The 25,238-nt window shown below is 37.4% G+C and overlaps 1 pseudogene; it reads left to right on the top strand.

Annotated features, from left to right (window-relative positions):
• Nucleotides 1–25,238, top strand: part of LOC113898878 — a 78,060-nt pseudogene that overhangs the window by 40,698 nt on the left and 12,124 nt on the right.

Here is a 25,238-nt window from a genome sequence, read left to right as displayed (position 1 = left end):
TTTGAGAGTTGGACTATAAAGAAAGCTAAGCAGTGAACATTTGATGCTTTTGAACTGTGGTGTTGGAGAAGACTTTTGAGAGTCCCTTGGACTGCAAGGAGATCAAACCAGTCCATCGTAAAGAAAATCAGTCCTGAATATTCACTGGAAGGACTGATGCTGAAGCTGAAGCTCCAATACTTTGGCCACCTGTTGTGAAGAACTGACTCATTGGAAAAGACCCTGATTCTGGGAGAGACTGAAGGCAGGAGGAGAAGGGGACAAGGGAGGATGAGCTGGTTGGATGGCATCATCGACTCCATGGCCATGAGTTTGAGCAAGTTCTGGGAGTTTGTGATGCACATGGAAGCCTGTCATATTGCAGTCCATTGGATCACAAAGAGTCAGACATGACTGAACCACCGAACTGAACTGAACTGCACTATAACCAAAATAATCTTGCCTAATAAAAGCATTGAAAATGGCTGTTGAATGTGAAAGCCACTCAGTTGTGTCTGACTCTTTGTGACCCCATGGGCTCTACAGTCCATAGAATTCTCCAGGATAGAATACTGGAAAAGCCATTCCCTTACTCTAGGGGATCTTCCCAACCCGGGGATCGAACCCAGGTCTCCCACATTGCAGGCAAATTCTTTAACAGCTGAGCCACCAGAGAAGCCCAAGCATACTGGAGTTGGTAGCCTATCCCTTCTCCTATGGATCTTCCTCACCCAGGAGTTAAACCAGGGTCTCCTGAATTACAGATGGATTCTTTACCAGCTGAACAACAAGGGAAGTCCATAATAAAAGCATTGATCAGTATTTTCTCTTCCAGATTTCTAGAATGGCTATTTTCAATAGTTTTCATCTTACTATTATTAGGGATAAATGAAAACATCCACACCCTTTCAGTGTACTGTCTTCAGTCATATGGCACTCTTCTTGGGCTATATTCTTCAACATCACTTTACTACTTCAAGAAACTTTTGCCCAGAGGGTAAAAAGGAATTGAAAAGAGATGAACATCAAACTACTCTACTTTCCAATTGATATCATGAAATCACTGTTCACTATCCAAGACTTTCTTTGAAAACTTTGCCTCAAAACCTTTACTTGACAAGCGAAGGTCTTAAACCATCATACCATGAACCTTACCCAAACAGAATCTATATCAACACAGTTTTGGAGAGAAGCATTATCAGTTAAACGCTGCATGTGCATTTTGAAAATTATTTACTATTCCTGATTTAGAAGGCTCAGGATTTCGAGGATTCTAGTACATCTGAAAAGAAAAAAGGTGGAGCCAAAAGTCTCAGGAATTGGAAGATTCGGTTACATCTCAAGTCAGGTAAGGTGGGCTTAGCTGAAAGTTTCAGATATGCACTCAGAGATCTAGACCATCACCCCTAGCCCAGGAGACAGGATGATCATTCTCTGGAGAGTATGCAAAATAGGGACTGTGTATTTGAAAATATCAAGAACTGAAGAAAACACATCTACTACACTCAGGGGGATTTAATGAAAGTCAACATTCAGGACAGGGAGATGCCTAGCTTCCTCCCTAACCAACCATCCTTTGACTTCTGTAATGCAGGAGCTAAGGTAATACATTCCAGGAAGAAACTGGTGGATTCAAAATAAAAAAAAATGCTACTAAGATTGACATCCAATAACCCCCACAATGAAATAGGAACATTCTTGGTCTTCTGAATCCCATGAATTTTAGTTTCTCATTCCCAGGTGTGAATGGCAGAGATTGCCAAATACAGTATTTGAGGAAAGCTTACCCCTTACCCCAAAAGAAAATACTCAAATAAAATGGACACTATGCAAAGCAGAAGAAAACTTCTAAAACAACGTCTAAAACATAGAATTAATTATTGCATTTGTAGAGGAAAAGAAGAAGACAATAAAGGTACCAAATAAAACAAAAACCCTTTAAAATTATAATTATGATAGGCAAAGAAAAATATCCAATACAAGGATTGAAAATAAAAATTAAAATTTTTCTAAAAAGTTAAATTAAAGAACCAGAGATTAATAGCAGGTGAATTAAAAATATAAGCAGATCAAGGTAGGAATCTGTCATGATTAATAAGTGACATAAAAATAGATAACAAGTAAAACTAAATTATCAAAAAATAATAAAACAAAAATTTTCCAGAACTGAAAAATGAATTTTTAGATTGAAGTTTCAATAAATGTTCAGAACAATGAATGAACAAAGACCCAGACCAAAGGACATCACAGTCTTTTTTGAAGATACCACAGGTAAGCTTCTAGAGAGAAACTTAAAAGGTCATATACAAAGTACTGATGGCAACAATAGGGTGAAACTTCATCAAGGCATTGTTGGAAATTGGAAAACAATAGAAAATAGTCACAAATTTTGCTTTAGAATCTGACTGTGGAAATTTCAAGTATATATAATGTAGAGACTATAATATAAGGCATCTCAATGTACTTATCACCCATTCAACAATTATTTATTCATTGCAAATATTGCTTCTTTTTACCCATTTAGCTCTCCCTTCTCTCTGAATATGTTGAACAAAATCTAGGCAACACATTGTAAATACATTAGTGCATATCTAAAAATAAAACAACCCATTTTTATACATAATCACAATACTGTTATTCCACCCCAAATAATTACACAAAACTCTTTAATAACCAGCAAGTCAATGTTGACATTTCTATGATTATCCTCTAAATGTTCTTTTTTTTGTTTTGTTTTTAGTAGTTTTCGAGTCTGGATATAGGTGAAATCCGTATGTTTCCATTGTTAAAATATTTCTGATCGCTTTTATTCAATGAATTTATCTCCATCCCTCTTTTGGACAAAATAGATCTTGCAAAATTTTGGATAAAAGAGATCTTACAAACATTTTGTTGAGGAGACTGAATCACTTTTCCTTCAAAGTTTCTCATTGCCTAGATTTTGCTGATTGCTTCTCTATAATGTCAGTTATTGTGAAGACATTCTCTCTCTTGTGAATGAAGTGAAGTCGCTCAGTTGTGTCCAACTCTTTGCAACCCCATGGACTATAGCCCACCAGGCTCCTCTGTCCATGGAATTCTCCAGGCAAGAATACTGGAATGGGTTGCCATTTCCTTCTCCAGAGGATCTTCCCGACCCAGAGATTGAACCCAGGTCTCCCGCATTGTAGGCAGACACTTTACCCTCTGAGCCACTAGGGAGAAATTCTTGTAAATTGGTCATGAGATTATGAGGTCTAAACAAATTTAGGCTCAAGTCTTTTTTGATCTGGAATACTTTATAAGTTGTGTTCCATATTTCAATCAGGAACTACATAAAGAGTTTAGAGGCCATTGGTGAGCATTGCCTGCATCTATTCATTCATTGGTGACTGCAAAACACAACAACTTTTTGTTCTATTTTTTCTCATTTTAGCTTGTTCTTAACTTACTATCTAGAATTAGTTAGATCAGTCACTCAGTTGTGTCTGACTTTTTGCGACCCCATGAATTGCAGCACCCCAGGTCTCCCTGTCCATCACCAACTCCCAGAGTTCACTCAAACTCACATCCGTCGAGTCAGTGATGCCATCCAACCATCTTATCCTCTGTCGTCCCCTTTTCCTCCTGCCCCCAATCCCTCCCAGCATCAGAGTCTTTTCCAATTAGTCAACTCTTCACATGAGGTGGCCAAAGTACAGGAGTTTCAGCTTTAGCATCAGTCCTTCCAATGAACACCCAGGGTTGATCTCCTTTAGGATGGACTGGTTGGATCTCCTTGCAGTCCAAGGGACTCTCAAGAATCTTCTCCAACACCACAGTTCAAAAGCATCAATTCTTTGGCACTCAGCTTTCTTCACAGTCCAACTCGCACATCCATACATGACCACTGGAAAAACCGTAGCCTTTTCTAGACGGACCTTTGTTGGCAAAGTAATGTCTCTATTTTGAATATGCTATCTAGGTTGGTCATAACCTTCCTTCCAAAGAGTAAGCATCTTTTAATTTCATGGCTGAAATCACCATCTGCAGTGATTTTGGAGCCCAAAAAGATAAAGTCTGACACTGTTTCCACTGTTTCCCCATCTATTTCCCATGAAGTGATGGGATCAGATGCCATGATCCTCATTTTCTGAATGTTGAGCTTTAAGCCAACTTTTTCACTCTCCTCTTTCACTTTCATCAAGAGGCTTTTGAGTTCCTCTTCACTTTCTGCCATAAGGGTGGTGTCATCTGCACATCTGAGGTTATTGATATTTCTCCCAGCAATCTTTTTTTTTTTTTAATTTTATTTTATTTTTAAACTTTACATAATTGTATTAGTTTTGACAAATATCAAAATGAATCCACCACAGGTATACATGTGTTCCCCATCCTGAACCCTCCTCCCTCCTCCCTCCCCATACCATCCCTCTGGGTCGTCCCAGTGCACTAGCCCCAAGCATCCAGTATCGTGGATCGAACCTGGACTGGCAACTCGTTTCTTACATGATATTTTACATGTTACAATGTCATTCTCCCAAATCTTCCCACCCTCTCCCTCTCCCACAGAGTCCATAAGACTGTTCTATACATCAGTGTCTCTTTTGCTGTCTCGTACACAGGGTTATTGTTACCATCTTTCTAAATTCCATATATATGCGTTAGAATACTGTATTTATGTTTTTCCTTCTGGCTTACTTCACTCTGTATAATAGGCTCCAGTTTCATCCACCTCATTAGAACTGATTCAAATGTATTCTTTTTAATGGCTGAGTAATACTCCATTGTGTATATGTACCACTGCTTTCTTATCCATTCATCTGCTGATGGACATCTAGGTTGCTTCCATGTCTTGGCTATTATAAACAGTGCTGCGATGAACACTGGGGTACATGTGTCTCTTTCCCTTCTGGTTTCCTCAGTGTGTATGCCCAGCAGTGGGGTTGCTGGATCATAAGGCAGTTCTATTTCCAGTTTTTTAAGGAATCTCCACACTGTTCTCCATAGTGGCTGTACTAGTTTGCATTCCCACCAACAGTGTAAGAGGGTTCCCTTTTCTCCACACCCTCTCCAGCATTTATTATTTGTAGACTTTTGGATCGCAGCCATTGTGACTGGTGTGAAATGGTACCTCATAGTGGTTTTGATTTGCATTTCTCTGATAATGAGTGATGTTGAGCATCTTTTCATGTGTTTGTTAGCCATCTGTATGTCTTTTTTGGAGAAATGTCTATTTAGTTCTTTGGCCCATTTTTTGATTGGGTCCTTTATTTTTCTGGAGTTGAGCTGTAGGAGTTGCTTGTATATTTTTGAGATTAGTTGTTTGTCGGTTGCTTCATTTGCTATTATTTTCTCCCATTCTGAAGGCTGTCTTTTCACCTTGCTAATAGTTTCCTTTGATGTGCAGAAGCTTTTAAGGTTAATTAGGTCCCATTTGTTTATTTTTGTTTTTATTTCCAATATTCTGGGAGGTGGGTCATAGAGGATCCTGCTGTGATGTATGTCGGAGAGTGTTTTGCCTATGTTCTCCTCTAGGAGTTTTATAGTTTCTGGTCTTACGTTTAGATCTTTAATCCATTTTGAGTTTATTTTTGTGTATGGTGTTAGAAAGTGGTCCAGTTTCATTCTTTTACAAGTGGTTGACCAGATTTCCCAGCACCACTTGTTAAAGAGATTGTCTTTAATCCATTGTATATTCTTGCCTCCTTTGTCGAAGATAAGGTGTCCATATGTGCGTGGATTTATCTCTGGGCTTTCTATTTTATTCCATTGATCAATATTTCTGTCTTTGTGCCAGTACCATACTGTCTTGATAACTGTGGCTTTGTAGTAGAGCCTGAAGTCAGGTAGGTTGATTCCTCCAGTTCCATTCTTCCTTCTCAAGATCGCTTTGGCTATTCGAGGTTTTTTGTATTTCCATACAAATTGTGAAATTATTTGTTCTAGCTCTGTGAAGAATACTGTTGGTAGCTTGATAGGGATTGCGTTGAATCTATAAATTGCTTTGGGTAGTATACTCATTTTCACTATATTGATTCTTCCAATCCATGAACATGGTATATTTCTCCATCTATTAGTGTCCTCTTTGATTTCTTTCACCAGTGTTTTATAGTTTTCTATATATAGGTCTTTAGTTTCTTTAGGTAGATATATTCCTAAGTATTTTATTCTTTCCGTTGCAATGGTGAATGGAATTGTTTCCTTAATTTCTCTTTCTGTTTTCTCATTATTAGTGTATAGGAATGCAAGGGATTTCTGTGTGTTGATTTTATATCCTGCAACTTTACTGTAGTCATTGATTATTTCTAGTAGTTTTCTGGTGGAGTCTTTAGGGTTTTCTATGTAGAGGATCATGTCATCTGCAAATAGTGAGAGTTTTACTTCTTCTTTTCCAATGTGGATTCCTTTGATTTCTTTTTCTGCTCTGATTGCTGTGGCCAAAACTTCCAAAACTATGTTGAATAGTAATGGTGAAAGTGGGCACCCTTGTCTTGTTCCTGACTTTAGAGGAAATGCTTTCAATTTTTCACCATTGAGGATAATGTTTGCAGTGGGTTTGTCATATATAGCTTTTATTATGTTGAGGTATGTTCCTTCTATTCCTGCTTTCTGGAGAGTTTTTATCATAAATGGATGTTGAATTTTGTCAAAGGCTTTCTCTGCATCTATTGAGATAATCATATGGTTTTTATTTTTCAATTTGTTAATGTGGTGTATTACATTGACTGATTTGCGGATATTGAAGAATCCTTGCATCCCTGGGATAAAGCCCACTTGATCATGGTGTATGATCTTTTTAATGTGTTGTTGGATTCTGATTGCTAGAATTTTGTTAAGGATTTTTGCATCTATGTTCATCAGTGATATTGGCCTGTAGTTGTCTTTTTTTGTGGGATCTTTGTCAGGTTTTGGTATTAGGGTGATGGTGGCCTCATAGAATGAGTTTGGAAGTTTACCTTCCTCTGCAATTTTCTGGAAGAGTTTGAGCAGGATAGGTGTTAGCTCTTCTCTAAATTTTTGGTAGAATTCAGCTGTGAAGCCGTCTGGACCGGGGCTTTTGTTTGCTGGAAGATTTTTGATTACAGTTTCAATTTCCATGCTTGTGATGGGTCTGTTAAGATTTTCTATTTCTTCCTGGTCCAGTTTTGGAAAGTTGTACTTTTCTAAGAATTTGTCCATTTCTTCCACGTTGTCCATTTTATTGGCATATAATTGTTGATAGTAGTCTCTTATGATCCTTTGTATTTCTGTGTTGTCTGTTGTGATCTCTCCATTTTCGTTTCTAATTTTGTTGATTTGATTTTTCTCCCTTTGTTTCTTGATGAGTCTGGCTAATGGTTTGTCAATTTTATTTATCCTTTCAAAGAACCAGCTTTTGGTTTTGTTGATTTTTGCTATGGTCTCTTTTGTTTCTTTTGCATTTATTTCTGCTCTAATTTTTAAGATTTCTTTCCTTCTACTAACCCTGGGGTTCTTCATTTCTTCTTTTTCTAGTTGCTTTAGGTGTAGAGTTAGGTTATTTATTTGACTTTTTTCTTGTTTCTTGAGGTGTGCCTGTATTGCTATGAACTTTCCCCTTAGGACTGCTTTTACCGTGTCCCACAGGTTTTGGGTTGTTGTGTTTTCATTTTCATTCGTTTCTATGCAAATTTTGATTTCTTTTTTGATTTCTTCTGTGATTTGTTGGTTATTCAGCAGCGTGTTGTTCAGCCTCCATATGTTGGAATTTTTAATAGTTTTTCTCCTGTAATTGAGATCTAATCTTACTGCATTGTGGTCAGAAAAAATGCTTGGAATGATTTCTATCTTTTTGAATTTACCAAGGCTAGCTTTATGGCCCAGGATGTGATCTATCCTGGAGAAGGTTCCATGTGCGCTTGAGAAAAAGGTGAAATTCATTGTTTTGGGATGAAATGACCTATAGATATCAATTAGGTCTAACTGGTCTATTGTATCGTTTAAAGTTTGTGTTTCCTTGTTAATTTTCTGTTTAGTTTATCTATCCATAGGTGTAAGTGGGGTATTAAGGTCTCCCACTATTATTGTGTTATTGTTAATTTCTCCTTTCATACTTGTTAGCAGTTGTCTTACGTACTGTGGTGCTCCCGTGTTGGGTGCATATATATTTATAATTGTTATATCTTCTTCTTGGATTGATCCTTTGATCATTATGTAGTGACCTTCTTTGTCTCTTTTCACAGCCTTTTTTTTAAAGTCTATTTTATCTGATATGAGTATTGCTACTCCTGCTTTCTTTTGGTCCCTATTTGCATGGAAAATCTTTTTCCAGCCCTTCACTTTCAGTCTGTATGTATCCCCTGTTTTGAGGTGGGTCTCTTGTAGACAACATATGTAGGGGTCTTGTTTTTGTATCCATTCAGCCAGTCTTTGTCTTTTGGTTGGGGCATTCAACCCATTTACGTTTAAGGTAATTACTGATAAGTATGTTCCCGTTGCCATTTACTTTATTGTTTTGGGTTCGAGTTTATACACCGTTTTTGTGTTTCCTGTCTAGAGAATATCCTTTAGTATTTGTTGGAGAGCTGGTTTGGTGGTGCAGAATTCTCTCAGCTTTTGCTTGTCTGAAAAGCTTTTGATTTCTCCTTCATACTTGAATGAGATCCTTGCTGGGTACAATAATCTGGGCTGTAGGTTATTTTCTTTCATCATTTTAAGTATGTCTTGCCATTCCCTCCTGGCTTGAAGAGTTTCTATTGAAAGATCAGCTGTTATCCTTATGGGAATTCCCTTGTGTGTTATTTGTTGTTTTTCCCTTGCTGCTTTTAATATTTGTTCTTTGTGTTTGATCTTTGTTAATTTGATTAATATGTGTCTTGGGGTGTTTCGCCTTGGGTTTATCCTGTTTGGTACTCTCTGGGTTTCTTGGACTTGGGTGATTATTTCCTTCCCCATTTTAGGGAAGTTTTCCACTATTATCTCCTCAAGTATTTTCTCATGGTCTTTCTTTTTGTCTTCTTCTTCTGGAACCCCTATGATTCGAATGTTGTAGCGTTTAATATTGTCCTGGAGGTCTCTGAGATTGTCCTCATTTCTTTTAATTCGTTTTTCTTTTATCCTCTCTGATTCATTTATTTCTACCATTCTATCTTCTAATTCACTAATCCTGTCTTCTGCCTCTGTTATTCTACTATTTGTTGCCTCCAGAGTGTTTTTAATTTCACTTATTGCATTATTCATTATATATTGACTCTTTTTTATTTCTTCTAGGTCCTTGTTAAACCTTTCTTGCATCTTCTCAATCCTTGTCTCCAGGCTATTTATCTGTGATTCCATTTTAGTTTCAAGATTTTGGATCAATTTCACTATCATTATTCGGAATTCTTTATCAGGTAGATTCCCTATCTCTTCCTCTTTTGTTTGGTTTGGTGGGCATTTATCCTGTTCCTTTATCTGCTGAGTATTCCTCTGTCTCTTCATCTTGTTTAAATTGCTGAGTTTGGGGTGTCCTTTCTGTATTCTGGCAGTTTGTGGAGTTCTCTTTATTGTGGTGTTTCCTCGCTGTGTGTGGGTTTGTACAGGTGGCTTGTCAAGGTTTCTTGGTTAGGGAAGCTTGTGTCGGTGTTCTGGTGGGTGGAGCTGTATTTCTTCTCTCTGGAGTGCAATGAAATGTCCAGTAATGAGTTATGAGATGTCTATAGTTTTGTCTCCCAGCAATCTTGATTCCAGCTTGTGCTTTTTCCAGCCCAGCATTTCTCATGATGTACTCTGCATAGTTATGTTAAAAAGTCCTCAATAACTGTTATCTGACATAGTTCCTATCAGAAAGGCAAGATAAATTCTTGATTGTTCTCTTTTTACCAATTTTCACTTTTCTGGTATCTTCCAATAATAACCAATGAACTGGGGAGGCTCATTTGAACTTATGAACTTAAATATATTTGATGTGTTCATGTGTTTCAATCCATTGAGATTATCAGTATTATTGATGCTCACATCATTGCATCTTTGGCCATGTAAGCATTTTTAAATTGGCCCCAAGTCCTTAGTTTTTCCAGCTTCCTTGCTTCCTCGTATAACAAAAAATTCCAGGCCCTTCTTTTAAATTTCCTGATCCAGACTTGTAATAAGCCATTTCTCCAAGGTTCCTAGTTTCTTTCAGGAGAAATGGTATTTAAAGAACATAATTTGAGTCTTAAGCAGATACAAAGACACTGGGTTGCTCATTGTGTTTAGACTTTTTCAGTTGACGGGTTGGTAAATGTGTAGTAAGTAATTTTTTCAGACAAAATACATCCTGATATACTATATCAATAATATATCATTAGTACTTTCAATTAAAATTCAACATACAGGTTGTTTCACTTACTCCTGTGAATTCCACAGAGCCTGGTGGGCCACAGTTCATGGGGTCGCAGAGGGTTGGACATGACTGAGTGACAAATTCTTTAACTCTCACTTATTCCTGTCAACACTTGCAGATGTCCCTCTCTTCCATAATAACAACAGTAACAACAACAACAACAACAAAACCTAAAGGACATGACATAAATACTTTATGAGAAGTGTAATAGTTTAAGATGTTTTTGCAGTTCTTTTGTCTTACAGAAGTAGGAATGAATAGTCAAATCACCATGTTGCAAAGCCACTGGTAAAAACTCTCTCTGAGGTTGTGCCACCAAACTGCTCCAGCAGCAACAGGATTTCCCATAGCCTTCTCATACTCAGCTTAAGCAAATGAATCTCTGATTGTGGAAGTGGTGTTCTCCAGGTCTCTGCATCATCAAACTCTTACTGTCTTCCTTCCCCTTCCTCTTGAATTGCCTCTGATACCACATGGAGCTATTAGTAGTTTGTTTTCATTTGTTTATATTTTGTTATTTTCTGGAATACTTTGCTGCCTAGTTTTTTGTAGATGTTGTTCATTGCATTTTAGTTTTCCCATTATAGATTTTCTGTTTGTTTCATTGGGAAAATTCAGTGGCCTTTTAAAACTATACATTTTCCTCCAACTTCCAAAAATTCATAAGCTTAATTTTATTTCCTTCTCTTTCTCTTCAAAACTTTGACTAACAATATTTTTCAACTTAGAATATTGTATAGAGTGAACTCTTAATCAAATTTGGAGTTAGAATAATGACATGGCCCTATGTGCCAAATCTCAAAAAAAGTACCTTTTACATACACATTCCCAGAAAAGTAATTTGCCAAAATAAACAAGAAAACAGAAGGAAGAATATATTCTAGGAAGCAGGAGCTCTCAGATGGGATGTTAGCAGAGAAAATTCTAGGGGAAAGTTCCAGGCTGCTACCAGACCTGGAGAGTAATCAGGCCAATGTGGAATGAAGAAATTGAAATCTCCAAGAGGCAATTCTCTCAGAGAAGGCAATGGCACCCCACTCCAGTACTCTTGCCTGGAAAATCCCATGGATGGAGGACACTGGTAAGCTGCAGTCCATAGAGTTGCTGGGAGTCGGACACGACTGATTGACTTCACTTTTACTTTTCGCTTTCATACATTGGAGAAGGAAATGGCAACCCACTCCAGTGTTCTTGCCTGGAGAATCCCAAGGACGGGGGAGCCTGGTGGGCTGCTGTCTATGGGGTCGCACAGAGTCAGACACAACTGAAGCAACTTAGCAGCAGCAGAGGAAATTCTTTAGAGGTTAACACTGACAAATTATCTAATGTGTTCATGTCTGTGAAATATAATGTTGGAAGGTTCTACAGTTTTATTGGCCTGCTTAAGACACGTGGCAGAGACGTCTAAGTATCCTACAATTTCCTTTCTCCTATCCTTACTTGCATATCCTCTTGGAATAAGAAGGATGTTTCCTAGCTTTCTTTGCATCTATGGGAAATTAGAAGACAAAGCTCTGGCCAACAGAATGTAAGTGGAAGTGATGCTGAAACTCCTGGAAATTATCCTCAAAAAAAAAAAAAAAAAAGAGATATGCTCAGAGAGAGCAGCCAAGATGGCAGAGTGAAAGGACCCCAAGCTCACCTCCTCTCATGAACACACCAAAAACATTGCAATCTGCAAAACAACCATTGTTGAAAAAGTCTAAAACCCACCATGAAAGATCTACAGCTAACAGTGTGAAGAGGGAAATACAACAAGATGGTGGGAGGGGTGTATCTGCAACATAATCAAATCTCATATCCCCCTGAATGGGCAACCCATAAACTCAAGAATAATTACATTGGCAGAGTCTCTCCCACAGGAATGAGAGTTCTGAACTCAATGTCAGCACCCTCATCCTAGCCATCGAGCACTGGAAAGGTGAGCCCCCAGAATATTTGGCTTTGAAGGCCAGCTCGGCTCAATTACAGGAGCTCCAAGGGACTGAGGGAAATAGAGACTTCACTCTGGAAAGGTGTACAGAAAACCTCACATGCACCAGACCAAAGGCCAAAGCAGTAATTTGATAGGAGCCTGGGCCAGACTTACCTGCTAGTCTTGCAGGGGAAGAGGGGCAGCAGTGGCTCACCTGGGGACATAGAGACTGGTGGTGAATATATCAGGAGTATTGATCTGCATGAACTCTCCTGGAGGCTGGCACCTTGCTTGGTTCATTATCACCAAGACCTGGTCCCACCCAACAGCCTGTAGGAATTAGCACTGGCACACCTCAGGCCAATCAACTAACTGGGTGGGGACTCATCCTCACTCATTATGGGACAGGCTACCTAAAGGCTTCCTGAGCCCACATGCCCCTAACATGACCCTGCCCATCACAGTGCCCACCCTCCAATGGGCAGGCACTGGCCCTGCCCACCAGGAATAAATCTCTAGACTAGCCTTACCCACCAGGGGGCAAATACCAGAAGCAAGAAGATTTTAGTTGAAGGGTGAAGACTGCAGGGTGAGTCTGCAAATGCAGGTCAGATACTACCCTGGGACCAACTGACCCTTGACTCTTGGGTGACAAGAGAGAGGTGCCCTGCTGGGATGCATATGATGTCTCTTACAGAGGGACACTTCTCCAAGGTCAAGAAACATAACTAACTTACTGCATACCTAAAAATACGAATAGCAATTTAGACAAAATGAGGTAACAGAGAAGTATGTTTCAGATGCAGCAACAAGACAGAACCCCAGAAGAACTGGGTGATATAGAGATAGGCAATCTACCTAAGAAATAGTTCAGAGTAATGATCATAAAGATGATCAAGGAACTTGGGAGAAGAATGGATGCACAGAGCAAGAAATTAGAAGCTTTTAACAAAAAGCTAGAAAACATAAAGAATGACCAGAGTTGAGAATACAATAACTTAAATGAAAAATACACTATATGAAATCAATAGACTAAATGAGGCAGAAGAATGGATCAGTGAACTGAAAGATAGAGTAGGTGAAATCACCACTGCAGAGCAGAAAAAAAGAAAAAAGAATGAAAATAAATGAGGATAGTTTAAGAGACCTCTGGAACAACATCAGATGGGCTAACATTCTCATTTAGGCTCCCTGAAGGGGGAGAGAGAGAAAAAGGGCCTGAAAAAATATTTGAAGAGATAACTGCAGACAACTTCCCTAACCTGGCAGAGGAAATAGTCACCCAAGTCCAGAAAGCACAGAGTACCACACAGAATTAACCCACAGAGGAATACACCATGATTACAATGGTGTAATGTAATCAAAGCGACAAAAATTAAAGACAGAGAGAGAATATTAAAAGCATCAGGGAAAAGCAACAAATAACATATAAAGGAACTCCCATAAGACTGTCAGCTGACTTTTCAGCAGAAATTCTGCAGACCAGAAGGAAGTGGCACAATAGTGACGAAAAAGAAAAACTTACAACAAAGAATACTCTACTCAGTGGGGCTCTCATTCAGATTTGAAAGATACATCAAAAGTTTTACAGACAAAAAGTTAAAGTCAAAAGAATTCAGCAGCACCAAACCAGCTTTACAACAAATGCTAAAGGAATTTCTGTAGGAGAAAAAGAAAAGGCCACAACTAGAACAAAGAAAATTACAAATGGAAAAGTTCACTGGTCAAGGCAAACATACAATAAAGGTAGGACATCTTCCATACACACAGCTAGTAGAGAGGTTAAAAAGCAAAAGTAGCCAACTTATTTGTACCCACAATAAGCAGTTAAGGGATACACAAAACAATTAGGTGCAAAATGTAATATCAAAAACACTAATCATGAAGGGAGGATAGTACAGGGTATCTAAAATGCATTTGAAATTAGGAAATCAGGAAATTCAGCACATATATATAGACTGCTATGCAAAAGCCTCATGGTAACCACAAACCAAAAAATCTATCATAGACATGCACACAAAAAGGAAAAAAGAATCTGAATCCAACACTAAAGATACTCATAAAATCACAAAAGAAAAGAAGAAAGGAGAAAGGATGTATGCTTTTTTTTCTTTCTCTCCACTTCTGAATATAAGGTGGGTAACTAGATAGAACTTGATAGCTGTCTTGAATCATAAGGTACAAGCCATGTATTGAAGATGGAAGAGTAACAAGATAAAAGGAGAAGACTTAACCACTGATGACCACAGCGCTGCCATGAAAGCTCTCAGCTGCTCACCTACTGACTCTGTTTTCCAAGGATAAATAAACTTCAACTTATTCAGGCCACTGCAATTTTTTTTTCTGTCACTCTAGCTGAAACTTTCCTAAATATATAGGAATAAATAGATACGTAGAAAACTAAGCAAAATAAATATGAACTATAAAACAAAGCAATAATTTATTCCAGGGAAAACAAAATTGTATAAAAAAAGCAAATGTCCACAACAAAATTCTGTAAAGCAATTATCCTTCAGTAAAAAAATAAATTAATTTAAAGAAAGTAAATGTCTTTAGAACCATCACTTTACTTAGCAGTAATATGTTGTTATAATGTCATAAGACTGTAAATGCTGGATATTGATTTAATCAATAATTTGGGTATAGCTATTTGGAAGGTGAAACAATGTGGTGTTACTAGAAAAAAGAAACCATTTCTTTAATTCATCAATATAATACTTAAAATGATAAATGAATAAATAACAGTATGAGTTGTTATTTTTAAATATGTAGAAAAATACTATAGTAAGCTGCTTTAAGAGATGAAAGTGTTCTCTAAGAGAGACATGAGATGATAAGTAGGGTCCAGTAGGAGTCTCCTGTGTTTTCTTGTAAACTTCAAAACATAATTTGTTTTTAAAACTCTGCACATTTATCTCTTTCATAAAAATGTAAGCAATTTTCAGTTGCTATATTGGATTAGATGGTCTACCCAGCTTAGATGCAGTAAGAAGCACTTTAATTCAGAGTAAAATGTCATTCTGCCTGGTGAAGATAGAGATACAAATAATAACTCATCACTTGATCTCTGTAATGGCAAAGTGGACTTCACTGAATTCTTTGTCTTTGACTATCAGAAGGTTCTTCCTCTTTCATCACTTCAGAAAATATTGTCTATATCATCCTTTAAGATGCTACAGAGGAACTGCATATACTTCTATTGACTCACTCCCTGTTGTCCACACTTCCTGGAAAGCATGATGATTGTTGTATGGTTTTCCAGTTGCATCTTCTGCTCAGGGCATGGAACATGACAATTGCTCAGTAAGCATTTGATATTTAAGTGACACCAGTTCAGGGCCTAAATGTCTAGTTAACTTACTCTTGTCTTCCAATGGTCCATGTATAATTTGTACTTTATCATTGGAGCATTTCCTTTCTTACTGATGCTCTAAAAGAAATCATGAATTTCTGGCAAGAGAAGAAGGCATTTCAGAGGGAGGAATCAGTGATATCCAAAACAGAGAAATGGAAAAGTACATAGCATTTGACAAGGGTAAGGGAGAGAGGATAACAAGAAATTGATGTTGGTCCAGCCCCATATACTTTCAACAACTCAGAATGGGAACCTAAGCTCAGAGACATTCATTAACTTGTCCAGGGCACACACTCAGCTTGTGGTAGGAAGAAGATTAATTCCCCAGCTCATGTCCACAGCAATAGACTAGTAATTTTTCATCACATACAGATACAGATTAAAATGGATGCATTTATACTCGTAAGTAATTCCACAAAAATGAAACCACATAATTGATCTTTAGAGGACTGTGGTGAACTAATGACATGAAGCTCTTTTTAGATCATTTTATATCATGTCTGTTGTTCAAAGAGTGGTTTTTAAGAACCATCTCTTTCTGAAGTTTATTCAGTGTCTAGAGACTTGGACAAAAGTCACCAATATAAACTCAGAAATAAATGGATCAATAAATCACAGATGTCATGATGTGCTCTGAATGGAATGCTGGATTTAAGTAGAAACCAGTTATTTAGAAATAATAGTCTTTGCTCAAGAAATGGGAAGTTTGGACAAGTTCTCATGGGTTCAGTTTCCCTTTTCCATCCAGAAGCATGCTAGCAATGCACCCCACCCGGGCCGCAAGCATTCATGTTACAATTAGGGGTGTCTCCTAGACATGCTTACCAGTAACACTGGTAGGAAGACTGATAAAATAAAGCAGCTTGTGCTTACACAGGGCTTCCTTTAGCAAAAATGTAACAATATTTGGCATTCAAAAAGTCATTTTCTGGCTCTCAACCTTTTTAAAAGTATGAATCAGTTCCCATAAAACATAGCAAGAAATGTAACAATTATCAAGCTTGAGAAATAGGGTTTGAAATAATTTAAAAGGGGAGCTCTTTTATTTGCACATCAATGTTTGTTTAATCTGCTTGAAATTAAGTTTCGCATATCTATACTATACAGCATGAAACATCAGCTATTTTGAACTGAGTATTGTGAGTAATGTTTTGCCTCTCAAGCAACCTGCACTATCTCTTTTCCATTCCAGATATCACACAGTACATCACAAGCTCCTGTGGGGCTGATCCCAGCTTCCTTATGACAGAATTCTGTCTACCATGCTTAGAAATTCAAAAGATGGCATTTCAAAATTCGGAAGTCTTAGGATAGAAGTAGCCTTGTGCTGCTGCAAAATAATTACTGGTTCATACTAAAAAAACTTCCAAAGTTAGATTTTCTTCCAAGAGAAATCATTTTAATGTGACATACTATGACATGGTAGTATAAATAAGAGAAAATGGAATTCTGTTTAATTATGTTGTATCACATTAAGTCATATGCTAAATTTGAAAAGGGTTTTTCCTTGGGAAGATTTTTTAATGATAGGAGCTTTGGATTCACTCCAAAAATGTTTGGAAAACATTTTTCCAGATTTCTGGCAAATCAAAGTGGAAATCTCAGCTGCTACAAATAATTAAACTACTTTGAACAATATTTCAGACAAACAAATAACATCTGAAGCATACTGCTGCTGCTAAGTCACTTCAGTCGTGTCCGACTCTGTGCGACCCCATAGACGGCAGCCCACCAGGCTCCCCCGTCCCTGGGATTCTCCAGGCAAGAACGCTGGAGTGGGTTGCCATTTCCTTCTCCAATGCATGAAAGTGAAAAGTGAAAGTGAAGTTGCTCAGTCGTGTCCGACCCTCAGCGACCCCATGGATTGCAGCCTACCAGGCTCCTCCGTCCATGGGATTTTCTGGGCAGGAGTACTGAAGTGAGGTGCCATTGCCTTCTCCTCTGAAGCATACCTATAAGGCTAAAACTCAAAAAACAATCAGTTCTAATTTTCAAACTAAATAGGCAGACTAACAAAGTGTCAAAAAACTTGTTTACTTTAACTTTTGTTAAAGACTTAGATATGGCCACTCTTTTTTTAGGATATCATTTATTATATTCAGTTCAGTTCAGTCACTCAGTCATGTCCAACTCTTTGAGACCCCATGAACTGCAGCACGCCAGGCTTCCCTGTCCATCACCAACTCCTGAAGCTTGCTCAAACTCATGTCCATCAAGTTGGTGATGACATCCAAACATTTCATCCTCTGTTGTCCCCTTCTCCTCCCGCCTTCAATCTTTCCCAGCATCAGGGTCTTTTCCAATTAGTTTTTCACATCAGATAGCCAAAGTATTGGAGTTACAGCTTCAGCATCAGTCCTTCCAATGAATATTCAGGACTGATTTCCTTTAGGATTGACTGGTTGGATATCCTTGAAGTCCAAGGGACTCTCAAGAGTCTTCTCCAACATCACAGTTCAAAGAATCAGTTCAGTGCTCAACTTTCTTTATAGTCCAACTCTCACATCCATACATGACACCTGGAAAAACCATAGCTTTGACTAGATGGACCTTTGTCAACAAAGTAACGTCTCTGCTTTTTAGTATGGTTCCTGTGGGAACCAAAATCTGCCCATGCTCCAGTTTCTTATAGTCAGCAAACCCTATTCATGGATCTGCCATGTGGATGTGAAGGGCTGACTGTGTAAGAATCAGCCTGATCTAAAATATTGACATCCTTGGATTTTGTGATTTATTTGAGAAGTACCAGTGTTACTGAAATGCTTCCCTGGTGGCTCAGATGGTAAAGAATCCAGCTGCAATGTGGTAGATCTGGGTTTGATCCCTGGGTTGGGAAGATCCCCTGGAGCAGGGCATGGTAACACACTCCAGTATTCTTGTCTGGAGAATCCCATAGACAGAGGAGCCTGACAGGATGTACAGCCCATGGGGTCACAAAGAGTGGACACAACTGAGTGACTAAGCACAGCACTGTGTTACTGAAATAATTTTATCAGAAATTATAACAGGTATGATGACCTATGTTCACAATAAAAAGTGAGAAAATTATTCTCTGGAGTAGTCACTGGCCAGGGCTGAAATCAATATTTGGTATCTCCCAGGCCTTTCATCACAGGATACAACTGAGAACACACCAGTCAACAGTTCAAAGGTGCTGTACACCAACTGACAATAGGCATCCTTATACAACCTATTAACAGTGTATCAGGATAACACTAATAGTGCAGGAAAAGTTACGTACATGGCCACGTTCTTGCTGTGTCCTCACAGGGCAGAGAAAGAGAGAAAGCACTGGTCTCTCTTCTTCCTACCCCTTCACAGAAGATCCCTACTCGTATTCCAAAGGCTGCACCTCCAAATATCATCATAGTGGGGATTATGACTTCAATGTATGAATTGCACGGGGGACATAAAGCTTAATCTATGATATTCTATCCCTTGGGCCCCCAAAATTCAAATCTTTTTATATGCAAAATACATTCATTCCATATCCAAGCCCACAAGTCTTAACTCATTCCAGCATCAACTCTAAAGTCCAAAATCTCATCTAGATACCATCTAAATCAGATATGCATGAGACCTGAGGCACAGTTTAACTTGAGGCAAAATTTCTCTCCAGCTGTGAAACTGAAGAACCAGGTAAATTATGTTTCCAAACTATAATGGTGGGACAGAGAGGACAGACATTCCCATTCCAAAAGGGAGAATCAGAAGAATGAGGTGGCAAGTTCCAGGAAAGTTGAAAACCTAACAAGGCAAATTCCATAAGATCCTAAGGCCTGAAAAGGGTCCTCTTTGGTTTTATGCTTTCCTTTTTCGATTCACTGAGGCCACAGATCCAACTCCATCACAACTCCTCACTGCCAAGGCTCTGCCAGATGGGGTCGTATGTCCAAGGTACTGCTGGGCGAGGTCATGTCCCCAAGACTTTGCCAGGCAGGGGTCACACCCCTAAGGCTCCAATCTTCCCTGGTTTTGAAAGGAGAGCATGTATTCACAAGCTCTATGGTCTTGTTCTGTAAGATCTATGAATTCCAATAAACTTCCTTCTTTTCATTCCATTTCTGTCTCCTTCAATAAAAACTAGAAGGGGTGATATAGGGGTAGCAGATTAAGAGCTATAAACTATTAGGTTTAATAGTTAGAAAATAAGCTACATGGTTATATTGTATTAATACAACACAGGGAATATATCAAGTGTTTTATAACTATAAATGGAGTGTAACCTTTAAAAATGGTAATTTGGGGGGACTAACTGTGAAGGTACATAAATATTTAATCTATGATATTCTGCCCCTTGTACTCCATTTAAAAAATGACAATTTTTCTGCTCCAGTCGAACCTTTAACATTCTCTACTAAGCATATTTCTTCATTTTTTGCAACATGGACAGCCTGGGAATCTTCAAAATCTTTCATTTTTGCTTAACAATTCCTTCTTCAATTCATCTCTCTCTTCTCACATTTTACTATAAGCAGTAAAGAGCAACCAAGCACATTTTGCTTAAAAATAGCCTGAGCTATTTCATCACTTGCAAGTTCTATCTTCCACAAAACACTAGAACATGAACATAACCCAGCTAAATTCTTTGCCACTCTATAACAAGTATCATCTTTCCTTCAGGTTCCAGTAGCATGATCCTTATTTCTGTCTGAGACCTTATCAGTACAGCCTTTTATGTCCATATTTCTACCAACATTCTATTCATGATTATTCATATATTCTCTAAGATGGAAACACTTTCTACAGTTCTCTTTTCTTTCTGAGCTCTCACCACAATCACCCTTAATGTCCGTATTCCTAGCGTGTACCTCAGATCTCCTCCTACCATACTCAGTTCCAAAGCTGCTTCCATATTTTTGATTGTTAAGCCAAGCCCCACTTCCTAGTTCAAAAATCTGTATTAGTCCAAATTCTGCATAGGAAGAAAGTGCTTCCCAGGTAACTCAGTAGTTAAAGAATCTGCCTGCCAATTCCAGAGACACAGGTTTGATCCCTGTGTTGGGAAGATCCCCTGGAGGAGGAAATGGCAACCCATTCCTGTATTCTTGCCTGGGAAATCCCATGGATAGAGGAGCCTAGTGGGCTACATTCCATGGGATTACAAAGAGTCGGACACAACTGAATGATTGAGCAAATGAGCCCACATCATATATATATGTCTGTCTGTGTGTGTGTGTGGGTAGTAAGAAATCGGCTCAGTTAATTGTGGAGACTGAGAGGTCCAAGAGTTGTGGTTGGCAAGCTGGAGACCCAGGAGGGCTAATATGTAAATTCTGATACAAGTCTGAAAGGAGGCGAAAAGTAATGTCCTGGCTGTCTTCAGACAGGGAGGGAGTGTTCTTTCTTACTCAGACCTGTATTACATACTGGCCTTCAGGAGATTGGATGAGTTCATCCATAACAGGGAGGGCAATCTTTGTTTCTAGAGAAGTTCATCTCATCCAAATACACCCTCACAGACACACCTAGAAATAATGTTTAATCAAAGAGCTGGATACTCCATGGGCCAAACTGATACATAAAACTAACCATCATGCATGTAACCATCTCAAGGGTTGCAAAGTATCATACCAGAGGGGAAAAGAAAGATGTACGAGCTTTACATTGACAATTAAATGGGCCAGACTAGAAGTAACACAGGTCACTTTAGCTCCCAACTCATTGGCCAGAATTTGTCACATGACTTCATCCGATTGAAATGGGTCAGTTTCATGATTGTGTAGTACTATGTTACTGTGGTTTTAGTTTGTATTTCCATGATGACTATGGGTATTAAACACATTATAAAATGTGCTTATTGGCTATTTGAGAAATCTTGATGAATTCTGTGTTCAAAATTTTGCTTTTTTTACTAGATTGATTGTATTTACTATTTTATTATATGTAATTTATTATTTCTTATATATTCTGAATATATTCTGAATAAGTTCTTTGTCAGATAGATGGTTTCTACATACTTTCTCCTAGTCTATCTTATTTCTTAATTTATTTTGTATATTTTGATGGGAAAGATGCTTTAATTTTGAAGAAAAAAAATACTTTTATCATTCTGTATTGCTTTCTAAGAAATATTTGCCAACCACAGGTTATATTTTCTCTAAAAATGTCAGGGATTTAGCTTTCACATTTAAGTATATCATCCATTCCTTCCAAGAATTGCTTTAGCAGTTTCATCAAACATCATTTGACTATATATATGTGTCTATTTTCAGACTTGCTATTTGGTTTCATTGATCTCTTTGTCTATTATTATGCCAATATCACACTCTCTTGAATAACAGTTCTTTATTGTAACCCTTGAAATGAGGAAGTTTAAATCATCCAACTTCATTCTTTTAAAAAATTATTTTGAATATTCCAAGACTTAATATATTCATATAAATTTTATAATGAACTGAATAATATATACAAGATTTTCTGTTGATATTATGATTGGGATTTCACTGAATTGACAAATAAATTGGAAAAAATTGACAAATTAATAAAATTCAGCCTTCTAATTAATGAATATAGTATATTTTGCTACTCCATTTCTTTCAGCATTATTTTGTGTATTTCAGTACAGAAGACATTCATATCTTTTATTAAATTTATTCTAGAATATTTTAAGTTTTTATAATTTAAATGTAATGTTGTTTTAACTTGTTTCCTATTTATTTGTTTTATAAATATACCTTTGATTTTTGCAAATTAATCTCATGCCTATGAAATCTCTAAATTCATTAATTATTCCTTTTGGAATATATAAGAAGTCAAATATTTCTTATAGATTTCTTAGGAACATCTATATAGATAATGATGTCTTCTGTGAATAAAAATTATTTTATACCTTCCATTACGATCTTTATGCTTTTTGTTTCTTTTGCCTTCTTGTACTCACTGGAACCTCTAGGACGTTGTTGAAGTGGTGTACACTCTTGAACTAAAATGATGAACATTGTCAAAATGGTAAGTAAAGCATTCTTGCTTTGTTACTCATCCTAGGGGAAAATTACAAAATTGTGCACTATCTAATATAATTAGCTGTAGTTTCTGATTTGTAGATCTTCTTCCTTGGATTGAAGAAGTTATCTTCTTGTAATTGCTCAACGTTTTTATAATGAATGGGTGCTGAATTTTGGAAGTGTTTTTTTGGTGAGATAATTATATGGCACTTCTCCTTCATTCTGTTAGTGTGATTAATTAGATTGGTTTTCAAATGTTAAATCTAACACATATAAACCTCACTTGTCATGATGTATTATTCTTTTTATATGTTATTAAATTCGGTTTGCTAATAGTATGTAAATGATTTTACAACTATGTTCTTTGAAGAACGTTGGATAGCAATTTTCTTTTCTGTTTTTTGTTTTTGTTTTCCATATTTTGGTGTCAAGTTCATTCCAACCACATAAAACCGGTAGGGAAGTGATTCCCCCTCGCCTATTTTCTAAAAGAGATTGAGATTGGGATTATTTATTTATTTTGCAGTTGAGAGAATTCACCAATGAATCCATCTAGGTTTGACGTTTTCTTAACAGGAAGATGTGTAATAGCAAATTCAATGTCTTTAGTATATACAGAGCCTTTCTTCTTGTAATCACTCACTTGTAATCACTTTCTTATAATTCATTGTGTCAATTTTGATATTTTACATTTTTTCAAGGAATTTGTCAATTTTATCTATGCTGTTAAATTTCCTGGTACAACGTTATTTGTAGTATTCTCTTTTTATTTGTTTAAAGCCTACAGAGTCTGTAGGAAATTCCTCCCTTTAATTCTTGGTATTAATACCTCAGAAATCTCTCTCTCTTTTCCTTTCTTTTTTATATATTTCTTTACTCATTTATTTTGCTCAGTCTTGCTAGGAGTTGATCAAGTTTTGCTAATGTTTTCGAAGAACCAACATTTGTCTTTATTGATTTCTTTATTTTTATCTGTTTTCTATTGCACCACCTTTTTTTATCTTTCATTTTAAACTTTTTTATTTTCTGATGTAAGTATCCAAAGTCAAAAACTTTTTTCAAAACACAGTTTTTGATGCACTCCAAAAAGTTTTTATGTATTATTTTTTCCTTTTCATTTAGTTTAAAAATTGTCCCAAAATCCCTTGTTATTTCTTCATTGACCCATGGGTTATTAGAAGTATATTGTTTCATTTTAAAATATTTTGCAATTTTCTAAACTTCTCATTGTTATTGATTTCTAATGTAATGTCATGGTCATCAAGGACATACTCTGTAAGATTTTAATATTCTAAAATATACTGAGACTTGTTTATAGTTAGGGATAATTTGTGCTGCTGACCACTTTTGATCAATATATATGCACTTGAAAAAAGGTATATTCTTCATATTTTGGAGTTAATGTTCTAAAAATGGTAATAGACTCAAATGATTGAAAGTGTTGCTCAAGTCTTCTATGTTCTGACTGACTTTTTGCCTATTTGTTCTATATATCACTGAAAGATTGATTTTAAAAAAAAGTCTCCATACGTGATTGTAAATTTTCCTACTATGCTCTTTTTTCTCTAAGTTTTTGATTTACATTTTCTGAAGCTCTTAGGCACACACACAGTTACAAATATCAAGTCTTCCTGTTGAATGGACCCTCTTATCATTATGTTTCCCTGGTATCATTATGCTTTCTTCTTATCATTATGCTTTCCTTATCATTACTAGGCTTCCCTGGTGGCTCAGATGGTAACGCATCTGCCTGAAAAGTGGGAGACCCGGTTTCGATACCTGGGTCTAGAAGATCCCCTGGAGAAGGAAATGGCAACCCACTCCAGTACTCTTACCTGGAGAATCCCATGCACAGAGGAGCCTGGTGGGCTACAGTCCATGGGGTCGCAAAGAGTCAGACTCAATTGAGCGACTTCACTTTCACTTTTCACTTTTCACTTTCTTATCATTATGACTTGTTCCTCTTTATCTCTGATACTCCTTGACTTGAAATCCCTTTAGTCTAATACTATTCTTATATCAATAACCTCTGATTCGCAGATGACACCATCCTTGTGGCAGAAACTGAAGAGGAATGAAAGAGCCTCTTGATGAAAGTAAAAGAGGAGAGCAAAACAGCTGGCTTAAAACTCAACATTCAAAAAACTAAGATCATAGCATCCAGTGCCATCACTTTATGGCAAATAGATGGAGAAACAATAAAAACAGTGACAGACTTTATTTTCTTGTTCTCCAAAATCACTGCAGAGGGTGACTGCAGCCATGAAATTAAGACACACTTGCTCCTTGGAAGAAAAGCTATGATCAACCTAGAGAGCATAGTAAAAGGCAGAGACATTACTTTGCTAAGAAAGGTCCATCTAGTCAAAGCTATGGTTTTTCCAGGTGTCATGTATGGATGTGAGAGTTGGACTATAAAGAAAGTAGAGAAAAGAAAGTTGAAAGCATAAAGAATCGATGCTTTTGTGTTGGAGAAGACCCTTGAGAGTCCCTTGGACTGCAAGGAGAGCCAACCAGTCCATTCTAAAGGAAATCAGTCCTGAATATTCATTGGAAGGACTGATGCTGAAGCTGAAGCTCCAATACTTTGGCCACTTGATGCAAGGAACTGACTCACTGAAGACCCTGATGCTGGGAAAAATTGAAGGCAGGAGGAGAAGGGGACGACAGAGGATGAGATGGTTGGATGGCATCACTGATGCAATGGACATGAGTTTGGGTAAATTCCAGGATTTGGTGATGGATGGGGAAGCCTGGAGT

Source organism: Bos indicus x Bos taurus, chromosome 9 (genome assembly GCF_003369695.1).
Source record: "Bos indicus x Bos taurus breed Angus x Brahman F1 hybrid chromosome 9, Bos_hybrid_MaternalHap_v2.0, whole genome shotgun sequence".
In the NCBI taxonomy this organism is placed as follows: Eukaryota; Metazoa; Chordata; class Mammalia; order Artiodactyla; family Bovidae; genus Bos; species Bos indicus x Bos taurus.
Note: the sequence above shows the minus strand (reverse complement) of the source record. Positions and strands in the feature narration are given on the sequence as shown.